The 12,131-nt window shown below is 47.6% G+C and overlaps 1 protein-coding gene across 7 annotated transcripts in view; it reads left to right on the forward strand.

Annotated features, from left to right (window-relative positions):
* Nucleotides 1–12,131, forward strand: part of PER2 (period circadian regulator 2) — a 51,193-nt gene that overhangs the window by 4,345 nt on the left and 34,717 nt on the right. For 4 of the 7 annotated variants that reach the window (XM_031968164.1, XM_031968159.1, XM_031968162.1 and 1 more), the window contains exon 2: nt 4,581–4,673. The gene's annotated coding sequence lies outside the window, so the exon portion shown is untranslated. Of the gene's footprint in view, nt 1–45; nt 139–169; nt 1,378–4,580; nt 4,674–12,131 lie in introns of those variants that run through there. The other 3 variants (XM_031968160.1, XM_031968163.1, XM_031968161.1) reach the window with 2 other exon arrangements.

Consider the following 12,131-nt stretch of genomic DNA (forward strand, 5'->3'; position numbering starts at 1 on the left):
TCCAGCAGGCCTCCTGCTTCAGGGCAGCCTCGGGGAAGGGTTTGCCTCTGGGGGGGGGGGAGTTGCTGGGGGGGGGGCAGTGACCAGCCGCTCCCTCTCTGGAGGCACACTGGGCTTCTCCCCGAGGCGCTCGGCTGTGTAGGTGCTCTTGTTCTGATCACCACTTTGTTGGGCCCGCAGTCCAGGCGCCCGGAGGCCCTGGGGGGCCGCCTTCCTCTTCCTCTGACTAACCCCCCTCCTGTAGGAGGAAGCTAAGGAGAAGAGATGGGAAGAGATGGAGGTGCAGGGAGAGCTGGCAGGGCTGGGGATCTCTGAGGCTGAAGCAGCTCCTGAATCTTACTCTGGGTTATTTGCTCCTCAGAAAGCGGAAGTACCTGACTGATGGTTCGGGTCATTCCAACCTCGCTTTTCTGTGGAGTAGGAGGCTTCCTCTTACCCCGCCCCACTGCCCCCATGACTAAAACCAACACGCAGACGTTGGGTGCAGCGACCCGGTCCGTGGTTGGCACCCCCTTCTCTGGGAGGCCCAGATGTCCTGCTTGGGCGGGGAAGTCACTTTGAAAACTATCAAGGGCCACCTCGACGGGAGATGCTGCTGCCATTGTGGCTCAAGAGCCCGCAGTCTGGCTCCCGGGGGCTACTCCGGCCTGGGGCTTCCCGACCAGAAGCAGAGGGTCCAGAACAAGGCGGGGTGGGTGACAAGGGTTCCGGGATGCCCGGGGCAGCCGTAGCCAGAGCACAGGCGTAGGTACGTCCGGGCACCCCGGACCAAGATGCTGAGCAATCAGGAGACTTGCCGTGCAGTGATTGAGCGGCTCGTGGCTTGGGCTCAGCAACACCCAAGTTCCAATCCAGCGTCAGACACCTCTTAGCTGTGGAACCCCGGGCACCCCATTTAACGTCCCTCAGCCTGAGTTTCCACATCTCTAGAATGGGGACAAAGCACCAAACGGCCAAGGCTGTTGTTGGCATCCAATGAGATATTTGTAAAGCACTTAGCACATAGGAGGTACTTAATAAATGCTTATTCCCTTCTCTCCTGCCCCCTTCCTCTATCATTCTCATTGCTTAACCTGGAGAAGATAATGCTAAAAGCAGACAGTGACTTCTTCAAATATCTGACAGGCTCTTGTATAGGAGTTGGGGCTAAGGACCAACAGTCAGCATTGCAAATGACTTCCTTCCTCTCTCCTGGGATTGTCGTGAGAATCAATGAGGGGCTGTGTGTAGAGCATGTGACAAGCCTTAAAGGCTGGGATGAATGCTTGCTAATGTCATCATCACCATCACCATCACCATTACCATCACTATCACCATCACCATCATCATCATCTTCATCATCATCATTTGGGCATTAGAGGGGAAGTCGGACTTACTGTAAGACTGTCTAATTCTATATTTACCTTAGTAATTTAGCAACATAAAATATTCTGTATGCTTTGATTTGAACATAAAATGATCACATGAGATATATAAAATGTAAAGTGCTATTTATTTGTACATGGATTGCAAACTTACCAATTGGATTTACTTTAGTCATTTTAAAATGTGAGTCAAAAGGAAAAATGTCTAGTTCTGTTCCAACATTTTGATCTTTGGGACCTTTTCTGTTCTCTGCTGGACCCTCTAAAATCCAGGAAGGGCCATTGACCCACAGGAGTTGGCAGGTAGGGTTTCAAGAGAAGGGAGTATTTGGATCGGCTTGAAGGAGAAAGGAGGGATAGATGGCAAAGTCCTTCTGAGAACTTTGGGAGGAGAGAGGAACAAGGCAGCTCTTTTTCCTTGGGTCAGAAATGGGGAGAAAGCAGCACTGCTTCCCAGGGTGCCCCAGAGCTTTGGCTGCATTCTCCTTGTCAGCTTTGGGTGGATTGTCAGAGGCTCAGGAGACCTGAGGGCTGGACCCTGTTTCTCTGCCCTCATTCTGGGCGATGATAGTGACAGAGAAGGATGCAGATGGGAGAGGTTATTCTATGGCAATGGGCCTCACAGGGGCTGTCTTTCACTTCCCCCTTTGTACTTCATCTGTGTACAGTGGCCTCCCAGGGCTATCTGAGGGAGAGCTTAAGAGGCTGCTGCTCTTTTTGTTGTTCTGTGTGGAACTTTTAGGGGGGTATGTGGGGAGGGGGGAGTCTGGGACCATAGGAAATTGGTTTAGTCATCTTTGGCCGTGTTCAGCTGCTTTCTCCCTAGAGCAGGGCTAACAGGATTCTTAACCTGGTTTAAGTCTAGGAATTCTACTCAGAATCAGGTTTTTAAATTCATAAAATAAATTACATAGAATTGCTTGCCAAGGCAACCAGTTCTAATGAAAAGCCCATTGCCCCGAGTTAAAGGTGCCATGAACACCTAAATGGCCTGCTCACCCAGAGGCCTCTGCTCTCCAGGTGATGGGTGGCCTCTGTCAGTCCTTCCATCTGTTCTTCCTCGACCTGACAATCTGCAGTTTGGACCCAGGATTTTAGGATCAGTTGTGGGGGAAGCATCGCCAACAGATCTTGGAAGAGCAAGGAATGTGGCTTGTCTTCCAGTCAGATGTTAATTGTACTAAATGTTTACCCATAAAATGGGTTACTCCTGGAAGAATTAAGTTGTCTTCTCCCGGAGGAATACTCTGTGTGGTCAGAGAAAATAGAATGATTTCAGGCAGAAGCTGGTGAATCGCCATCCAAAAGACCAAGAGAGTCTCCAAGCCGGGGCGAGCCATTCACAAACCAAGATGTGATTTCAGGAGAACGACTTCATTCTAACTGCTCCAAGTTCATCGTGGCCCTTTTTTGGGAGAGAAGCAGCAGAGGGGGGTGCCAGGAGATCTCCTGCTTCTTTGACCCAGTTCGAATCTTTGCTTTCACATCTAGGAATTCTGTGACTTGACAGTCGCCTAGCCCTTGTGAAATGATCCTGGCCCAGCACTAGCTCAACCTACTTTACAGGGAGCCCCCCACTCTACTCCTCTCTGCAAGTGGTTTCCCCCTGCCTTGTACTGAAGGGAAGGGGCTTCCTCCAGCGGCCGCCTGCCCCCTGGAAGGGCCAAGAAGTGTTTTCTTGTTATCAGGCAATGGCTCTCATTTCCCCCCTTTTTTGGTTTTGAGTTGTACCCTGAGATCAAGCAGGCCAAGCCCAATTCATTCCTCCTTCACAAGGCTGGGTCTCCTGGTTCTTTCTTTTTCTGGGAGCTAGCCCGGCGCCCTGTTTAGGTAGGAAGTTAATCAGCAATTGTTGAATAAATTCATCCAGAGAAAAACAAAGATGAAGGAATGCTCAGCAGCCTCTTGAGGGGCCAGGCCTCTGACATCTCTCCTGGGTCTCTCTCTGCCTCCTGGCACCCCCAGTCACCCTCCATTCATAAAAACAGGGCTGACTGTCTCTTCCTCTCGGTTCTGCTTGGTATTTAAAGCCCTTCACAAGCCAGCCCGAACCCCCTTTTCCAGCTTTAATACTCCTTGTACCTCTCCACCCTCTGGATGGTCCAGTCACACTGCCCAGCTCTTGTTCCTGCTGGCTGCTCCATCTTGTTTCCCTTACCCTGGCTTACTCACCTTTTCTAGAATGGATGAGATGAGGCTGATACAGAAGGTCTGAATAAGAAAAGGGACAGAGGCGCATCTGTTCCCACCCCTTCCCTCTCCCTTCCTCTTCCTCTTCCCTTTCTTTGTCCTTCCTCTCCTCGTCTTCCCTCTTTCCCCTCTCCCTCCCTCTTCCCCCTTCTCTTCTCTCCCTCCTCTCTCACCCCTCTCTCCTTCCTTCTCTTTTCTCTCCCTTCCTTTCTCTCCTGTTTCTCCCCCTCTTCTCTCCTCCCTCCCTTTTCTTTTCTTCTCCCCCCTTCCTTCCCTCCTCCTCTTTCCTAAGTTTTAGGTCACTTCTGCCTCCACAATGTCTCTCATATCTGTCCCCTTCACTCCAGCCTCTGTCTGGCTCATTTCTTGGTGGCCTCCTCCCAGGATTCCCTGCCTCAAGGCTCTCCTCCCCAATCCATCCTCCCTTGAGCTGCCCGAGTAGATCTCTGAGGTCCCTCTCTTCCTCAGTAAATCCCAGTGTCCCCCATGACTTCCTCAGGAACCTCTGTTACCAAGCTTCCTTTCCTTTATGGACAGTTACTGAGCTGGTGGGTGAGGGGAATGAATTCAGTGGCTTCCCTAGATTGGATGACATGTCTCTTAACTTTTCTCACGAACATGATGGAGAAATGTTGTTTCTCTCCTGGTTCCCACAAATAATTACATTCACCATGAACTACTTTGTGTTGCTTTGTAAGTAGACAGAGCAAAACAGAATATGTTAAATGATGTCAGAAGGATCTTTGGAAATCAGACAGCCCAACCTATTGGTTTGACAGATAGGGAAACTGAGGTCCCCAGAGACTAAAGGTCAGATAGACTAAAGGCCATGTCAGAGCGTCTATGGGTCTGAGCTACCAGGCCAGGGCTCTTGTCTGCCTAGCACTCAGCCTGTCTGGTCACTTCTGAAGTCTTTCCAGGGCCATGGGGGGCCCATAATGCCAAGGAAAGTGTTAACACCCAGGTATCTATGAGGGCTTCAAAAAGGGAAATAATGCTCACTGAAGTTTCACATTTTTCTTCCAGGTGAATCTGGAACAGTTTTAGCCTTTGGAACTTCAAATACACAGTTGTACTGGTGACTTATTAAGACATTCCTTGTCCATTTTCTCCAAAGTGGTAAGTTTATTCTTCCATTGTTCATTAGTGATAAGGTTGTTTTTGAAACTTTCCATTATACAAACTTTAAGGGACATATCCCTATTGTCTTGACATGGATATCGGCCTTCCGCTTTTCATATATTTCCTTACTCAGCTTCCTGTAGGGGCTTCCGTATTGATTTGGGTTTAGCGGGATGCCAGGGATGTTGTCTCTCATCATTAGAGTAATAGTAAAAGTAGTTACGTTCATCATCATCATCATCCTAACTCATATTTGTAGTCTTTTGCAAAGTTTTTCGTTCACAACAATCCTAACATAGGAAGCACAAGTATTTCTGCTTTACAAATGAGGAATCTGGGCCTGTGAAAGACAATTGCCTTGCCTGCGGTCATCAGAGGAGCAAAGATCCTGTCAGGCAGCGTTTCCCACCCCCCCACCCCCGACTCCTTCATGTCCACAGTGCCTCCTCCTTTGGGCTTTCTCTGCCTTTCCCAGAATATTTACTGTCTTGGAGGGAGATTTCAGGGTACGGTGGGGTAGCACCGTCTGCTGGGGCTCTCCGGGTCTCCCACACTGTTAATGCAAGGAGCAGGGAGTGTGGAGAAGAGCCAAGAGCCATTACAGGCAGCCCAGCAGGGAACGTGTCCTGGGAAGGGGCTTCCTTCCCATTCTCTTGTGTGAGCTCAGGTCTGGAGGTCAGCAGGGAAGTGTTACCACAGATAAGAACACAGGGGCTCTTACAGTGACAGAAGTGACATGTGTCTTGCCCAGGTCCACACAGCTAGTAAACAGCAGGGAAGGCACCCAGATCCAGAGCTTCTGACTCAGACTGAGCCCTCTTTCCTCCACTCTTCCTCCCAGCCTTCCTTCTTTGTCAAGAAGCTGCCATCGGGCATGTAGTCTGTGACCTTAAGTCCAGGGCCCCGACTCTTGAGGGGCAATGAGAGTAATTTGATTGAAGGAGAAAGGAAAGAGGCTCCTTGGAGAAAGCATTCCCACAGCTGGGGCTTGGAAGGGGGCTGAGGGGCTGCTCAGCCACATCCTGGGTAGCCACTGCAGGACTGTCGAAGCTGAAGTACTTGCTTGGGCAGAGCACGGTCCTGGCACACTTAACCCAGACAAGGTCCCCTCATGGAACTTACGGGGAGTTGTGGCAGATAGAACCCGCTTTGTGCTCACCTCGATATAGATGGCAGCAGAAAAGCCTCAGGGTGAGGCACAAGGGACTCAACAGGCTGAAGGCAGAAGGCAGGGGCTCTTGGTGTGTGCCCTGCAATTTGGGGAAAGGCTTCCTACATGGTAGTCTCCGTGTCCCTGGCCACTCGGTGCCACTGTACGATGAGGAAGGATACCAGACTGGCCCACATTTAATAGAGCTAGCGGGCAGAGAGCTGGAATTCCCACTTGGGGCGCTTCTGATTCTAAAGCTGCATCACAACTTCTGGAGTTACCAAAGTCAGTGTTTGTGCTAAACTTTTCCCTGGTTGTGTCCATTCCCTTGGATGTTTAGGCCGCTCGTGCACACGCTGATCCACGGAAAAGTTGCCCATCGCATCATTGGGTCATATCTTATTTTCCAGTTGTGTTGTACTGTCCAAATGAGCAGCCACTTAAGTGTCGATTGTAGCATTTTTATGAGGAAACAATTCTAATTTAATCATGGTCTGCCTACATGGCACATCATACTGTAAAGATCCAGACGCAAGGGGCCATGTCAGGAAAGTCCTGGCAAGTTAAAATGGCAAGTTACAGAGCTTGAGCCCTACACAGTTGGAAGGTGAGAATATAAACAGGCTTTAATTTATTAAGACTTATTTGTGAGTTTTGAAATTTGCTTTTAGGAATGGTAATTATTTAAAATATTATTAGTGGCCTTTTTCTCAGACTGTTAGGGATGACGAGCTCTGTATTTAAAGACTGGCCCTTGGAACACAAGCAGCCTGGTGCCAGGACTAGACACAAATTTCTAAATGGAGAAAAATAACTTCCAAAAATTTCGTAGGAAAAAGCTCCAGAAGGCAGTTTGCATGAATTACGGTGACACCTCACTCCCTCTGTTGCACAAACACATATAAAGCATGTTCTGTGTTCAAGGAGCCAGAACACCAAGACCCGCTCTACCCAGGAGCCCCCTCACCATGGCATGGGCACCGGGAGGTGCTGCCAGGGCACGCCAAGGTCAGCTCTTCTCCATCTGCCTCTGAAGCCAGTGGTCAGCATTATCAAGGAGGCTGGCAAAGTGGCTCTCAGCCTCCACTGATAGACCGACCAGGAGTAGAAGCTGGGCAGTGGGGGACCAAGAACCATCCCACATTTAGACAGTCCCTTACCTTCCACCTAGTCCTTGGCAAGCCAAATGGTCCAGCCTTGTCTATCGACCTGCGGTCCAGGATGTGCTTGAGGAAAAGCTGAATTGGGGCAGCCATGGCCTCCTTGGCCTAAAAAGTTTGGACCATATGACCGAAGGAAACCGAAGTAAATGCCTCGGGCTTTTCCCAGAGACAGAAGATTTCATGGTCCATCCAGAGGCCACAAGAAACACAATTTTTGTGGGATGGTCTTCATCTCATGGAAATCTTTGCAGAAAGAGCCCTTTGACAATAACCCCAGCATCTATTACAACTTCTGGTATAGAGGTGGAAGAGAGAGAATTCTGATGAGGAACTTGTTAAGACCCTGAAAATTAAATCAGCGTGAAAGTGGATGGAAGCGAGGTCAGGGGAAAGTAGGCTGGAAAATCCAATGCAAGAGTTTATCTGAGAGTCCCCAGATATGTAGACCGGCCAGAAGTTTCGAGTCTGTCCACCAAGAAGGCTGCATCTGGTCCAAGAACCAGGAGGTGGTCCTTGGTGTGGGTGAGATCATCAAAAAGTGAAGTTGTAGCATAACCCACAACAAAAGTCTTCTGGGGTCCAAAAGATCCCACACTTTTTAGAGTAAAGATCAAAATGTTTGCAGAGCTCCAAGAAAGAATAAGGCTGAGAAAGAGTGAAGGGATACCATGAAAACAAGTCCAACTTAACCTTTTTGAAGAAATTGTTGATGCCAAAAAGTGGGAAGTGAAGGAAGGAAAGGGTCATGACACCACTTTTAACTTCACAGACTTGGGATGCTTTCCCCCTGACCTTTGCCTCCCAAGCTCGGTTTTTGCTCCCTGGAGTCTTTCTTGGGCCCCTCCTCTCCTCCTTGTCCTCACAGGAGTCTGCATCCCCCAAAACTATTTTATTACTTGATATCTATTTTCCATAAACTTGTACACGAATATGTTACCAAAGGTCTGGTCACTTCTCATTTATGGAAAGAAAGCATTTCCTTTTTGTCTTTGCATTCATGCCGCCCAGTCCAGTGCCTGGCGACTAGGAGGATTTCAGTTAATGCTGTTTGATTGGGGAGGAGGGATTTCCCACTGGGCTGGGGCCATCTGGGTCCCACAATCTGGCCAGACCTCATTGAGAGCCAGCAAAGACTTTGGCCCAGCTATACGGGGAAGATTAGAAAGCTGAAGAACGATTGTTGTGTGGATCGTGGCAGCCTGTAGCAGGCACGTGTCTGCATGAATGTTTTAGACAGATGCTTTTACTTTAGCAGTTAATGTTTAAGTGAATAGCCTTACAGATAGTATTGATCACATTACTTTTTTCAAGAATACAGAATTAAATGCCTGTCAATATTAAAGTTCAATAAAATCTAAAGAAGTGAACGTTATATGTGTATGATTCAATTTTTAAAGAGATCACCAAAAGCATTTTGCTATCTTGTATATAAGTTAATAAAGAGCCACAATTGTTTCTTACCGTGTTCTTCTCAAGAGCTCTTTCTGAGTACTGCGTTCATTTGATGTCTCCCTCTTCTATCTGAGCGAGTCCTAGACCGTCCCTGAGTTTGGATTTGGCTGACACAGTGTCGCTGGCCAGATCCCTGCTGCTGTGGCCCCTACTCTCAGCCCCTTGCAGACTGCCCCTTGTAGCCCTCCTGAGCCAGATGCCAACATTCTTAGGGATGTTTCTCAGTCTTGTCAGTCCTGGCTGTTTGGAAGGCAGAGTGCCTGTTTTCAGAGGGCATACATAGCACCAGCTCTGATAGTGGCAGCACAACTCTTATTGTCTGAGATTACTAAGTTGGCTCCCAAGGCCTCTTCCAATCCTGGAATTGTGGTATTTCCCCAAATTCAGGTGTTTTTTTTTCCTGGCACTTTGATAGCCCAAGGGAGTTTTTTTAAACCGGCATCCTGCCATTGGGCTTCAGCCCCACCGAGCTGAAGACCAAGTGGCAGAGGACATGGCAGGTTTCATCTCCATTCACTGGGACTTCAGTCTAGGCTCTCTGAATGAATCACCAGTCCATACTTTGGGCCACAGGCCTTGCTGACTAGCCCTGAGTGTTTCAGATTCCTCTCTACCCTGAGGGCCAGCAGGCTGCTGTTCACCCATGGGCACCATTTTTGACTCTCCACTCAACTGAAATTTGAACTGACCATTGTCTAGTAGCCAGAACAAGACGGTGGCAGTTCCTAGGCCCTCAAACCCAGATGGTCCTTCCATGGAGCCACTAAAATAAATCGCCAGGTCTTGTGCACGAGGGTCCCATTTGATTCCATTCCTGTAGCACCGTATCACTAAGAGAGCAGTGAATGGTTGGCCCAGATTGGAGAGTTCCGGAAGCCTCATCCAATCTGCTGCTGCAGTGCATCATAGTGGGTTCATCCCTGCTGTTTTCTCAGTACTAGGGCTTCAGAGGAAGTGTAATAATCCCTCTGTAACTTTTTAAATTGTTCTCTCTAAAAATGATGAATTGGCCAAGAATGGGGCAGGAGAGAAAGGCAGATTGGACTGCTTTTGAAGAATCACACTGTGCTTTGTGACTTCAGACTTCTCCCTAAAACAAAGGCCTGTCCATATATTACCAGTATTCTTTGAGGTATGGAAGTTATGGAACTCCAACTGAAATTGAGGTTTACTGGAGGGCTAAAGTGTGGCAGGTATGTGGCAGGCACATGGCAGATATGTGGAGGCGTGAAGGGGCTGTGCCACACTTTTTCCCCCCTATGGAATGAGATTTTTTTAATTAATTATTTTAAAGCTTTTTATTTTCAAAACATATACATGGATAATTTTCCAACACTGCCCCTTGTAAAATCTTGTGTTCCAAATTTTCCTTCCTTCCCCCCAGATCACAAATAGCCCAGTATGTATCAAATATGTTTAAAATATATATGTTGAAGCCAATATATGCATACATATTTATGTCCTCCAGGCAAAAGTGATTGAGTTTCCCAGTGGCAGCCCATGCAGAAGACCCCACTGTACTTTGGTTCATTATGCCCTTGGGTGGTGGCTTGGCAGGAGACTCCAGGCAGGAATGACCATGACCAGGTTATGTAGGTGTGGAAGGCTTCAGGCCACATTGTTGGAGGGAGTGCTCTGGGATTAAAATGGGAGAGATATGGCTCCACTGGTGTATTTGAGATGACATAAATGTCCTTTGAGACCGTCACATATTATTTTAGCCAATTCCATAGCATTCCATTTCGGTTTGGGGTACAGTTCTGCAGTGTATTAGTGGGATAATCTGAGATAGAGATTCTCTTTCTCTGGGCCTAATTCCTACATTTATAAAATGAGATTGTAATTAAAGCTTTTTATTTTCAAAACATATGCATAGATAATTTTCAATATTCATCCTTGCAAACCTTGTGTTCCAAATTTTTTTCTCTCTTCCTTTCCCCCACCCCCTCCCTAGACAGCAAGTAATCCAATATTTGTTAAACATGTGCAATTCTTCTATACATATTTATATTATCGTGCTGCACAAGAAAAATCAGATCAAAAAGAAAAAAATGAGAAAGAAAACAAAATGCAAGCAAACAACAACAAAAAGGTGAAAATACTATGTTGTGATCCCCACTCAGTTCCCATAATCCTCTCTGGGGGCAGATGGCTCTTCTCATCACAAGACAATTGGAACTGGCCTGAATCATCTAAATGAGATTATTTCTATAGGACCTTTCATCTTTGATGGTTTTCTAGAATGCCTTTTGGTAATCCCTGAAAGAACCAATGGATCAGGCAGCTAGCAGGGCTCTGACAACAGGAACACAAGATGATCTGAGGGATGTGGGTCCCTTAGAAGGTCCTCCCTCCCAGAAGACCTCCTCTGATTCTCTGCACATTATTATAATGAGTACAGTTCATTTACATAGAACAGCCCAGTGTGCAGTAGATAATAAGGTTGTTATGGTCTCCTTTTTGCAGAAGATGAACCTGAAGCTCTGTGAAGTCTGTAGCAGAGCTGGGGGGACAGACTTGTGCCCCTGATAACTGGGTGATTGGGTTTTCCATTATACCGTCAACTTCAGAACCAGTTATTCAATTAAGGCCAAGGTTTTTCCCTTTTTCTAGAACTTCGCTCATTTAAAAATGAGCCCCTGTAGGTTTTTCAGGTAGTCTTTGAAGTGTAGAACTGATAGAAAACAGATCTGGTCATATATTCCTTTAGATGAATCAGTGAATCTAGCCCATCGTGTTTTGGTCAGACAGGTCTGGCTGGAAGTGGGTTTCTCCCCTTTTGTCTGGATTGCCCCAGGTGGGGTGGTATGGGCCAATAAGTAAATCTCTTGTTAACCAATCAGAGTTGATTTCCACCCTCAGAAACACCCACTCTTCCAAGGGCATTGAGAAGGTTCCATGAGGGTCTTTGACTAAGAAGAAACAGCCAAATGACAATCTTTTTACTAATTATTCACTAGCACAGTTAATAAAATGATTACCCAGAAACTACACCTTTTGAACTTTTCATAAGATACAGACACGAGCTAAAAGTGACCTCCCTGCCCAGAGGAAGCGGATGGTGGCAGTCTAAGTAGGTAGAGGGGAATCCAGTCAGAGAAATGTAATGCTCACATCGATAGCACAGATAGCCAGATTTGGACTGTTGGGCAGTGGGAGCAGCAGTGGTGGACGCCACACTTTTTATGTGTCTCTCCTGGAGGATATTTGCTCACGTCTCTGCTGTCTGGAAGGCCCAGTTCTTCTTACAGAGAGGGGACAGGACCTGCCCTTAGCCAGTTGACCAACTGTCCAAAGCATGTCCAAGACTGTGAAGGACCCTCTTCTCCTCTCTTTAGTTTTCCTAAGTGTTCTATCATCATTTCTATACTGTGCTTCCTGAAGTGTCCATCCCTAATCTCCCTTGTGAGCTACAATCCCAAATGAACGCCTCACTGCCTCTTGGACAGCTCTCTCTGAGTAGCATAGGCACTTCAACCCAGCCTGCCCCAAATTCATTGCATTTCCCGCAAACTTATCTGCCCTCTGGCTTCCCAGCTTCTCTTGGTGGTACCATGGCCTGCCCAGGTTCACACTTTAGAGTCTCTCATCCCTGACGCTGTTAACTGTGCTTTCCCAGCATCTGTCTCACCATCTGATCTCTCCTCTTCCCTTCTCTGGCCTGATTCAGACTCTGCCCACCTCTAGTGC

Source organism: Sarcophilus harrisii, chromosome 4 (assembly GCF_902635505.1).
Source record: "Sarcophilus harrisii chromosome 4, mSarHar1.11, whole genome shotgun sequence".
NCBI lineage: Eukaryota > Metazoa > Chordata > Mammalia > Dasyuromorphia > Dasyuridae > Sarcophilus > Sarcophilus harrisii.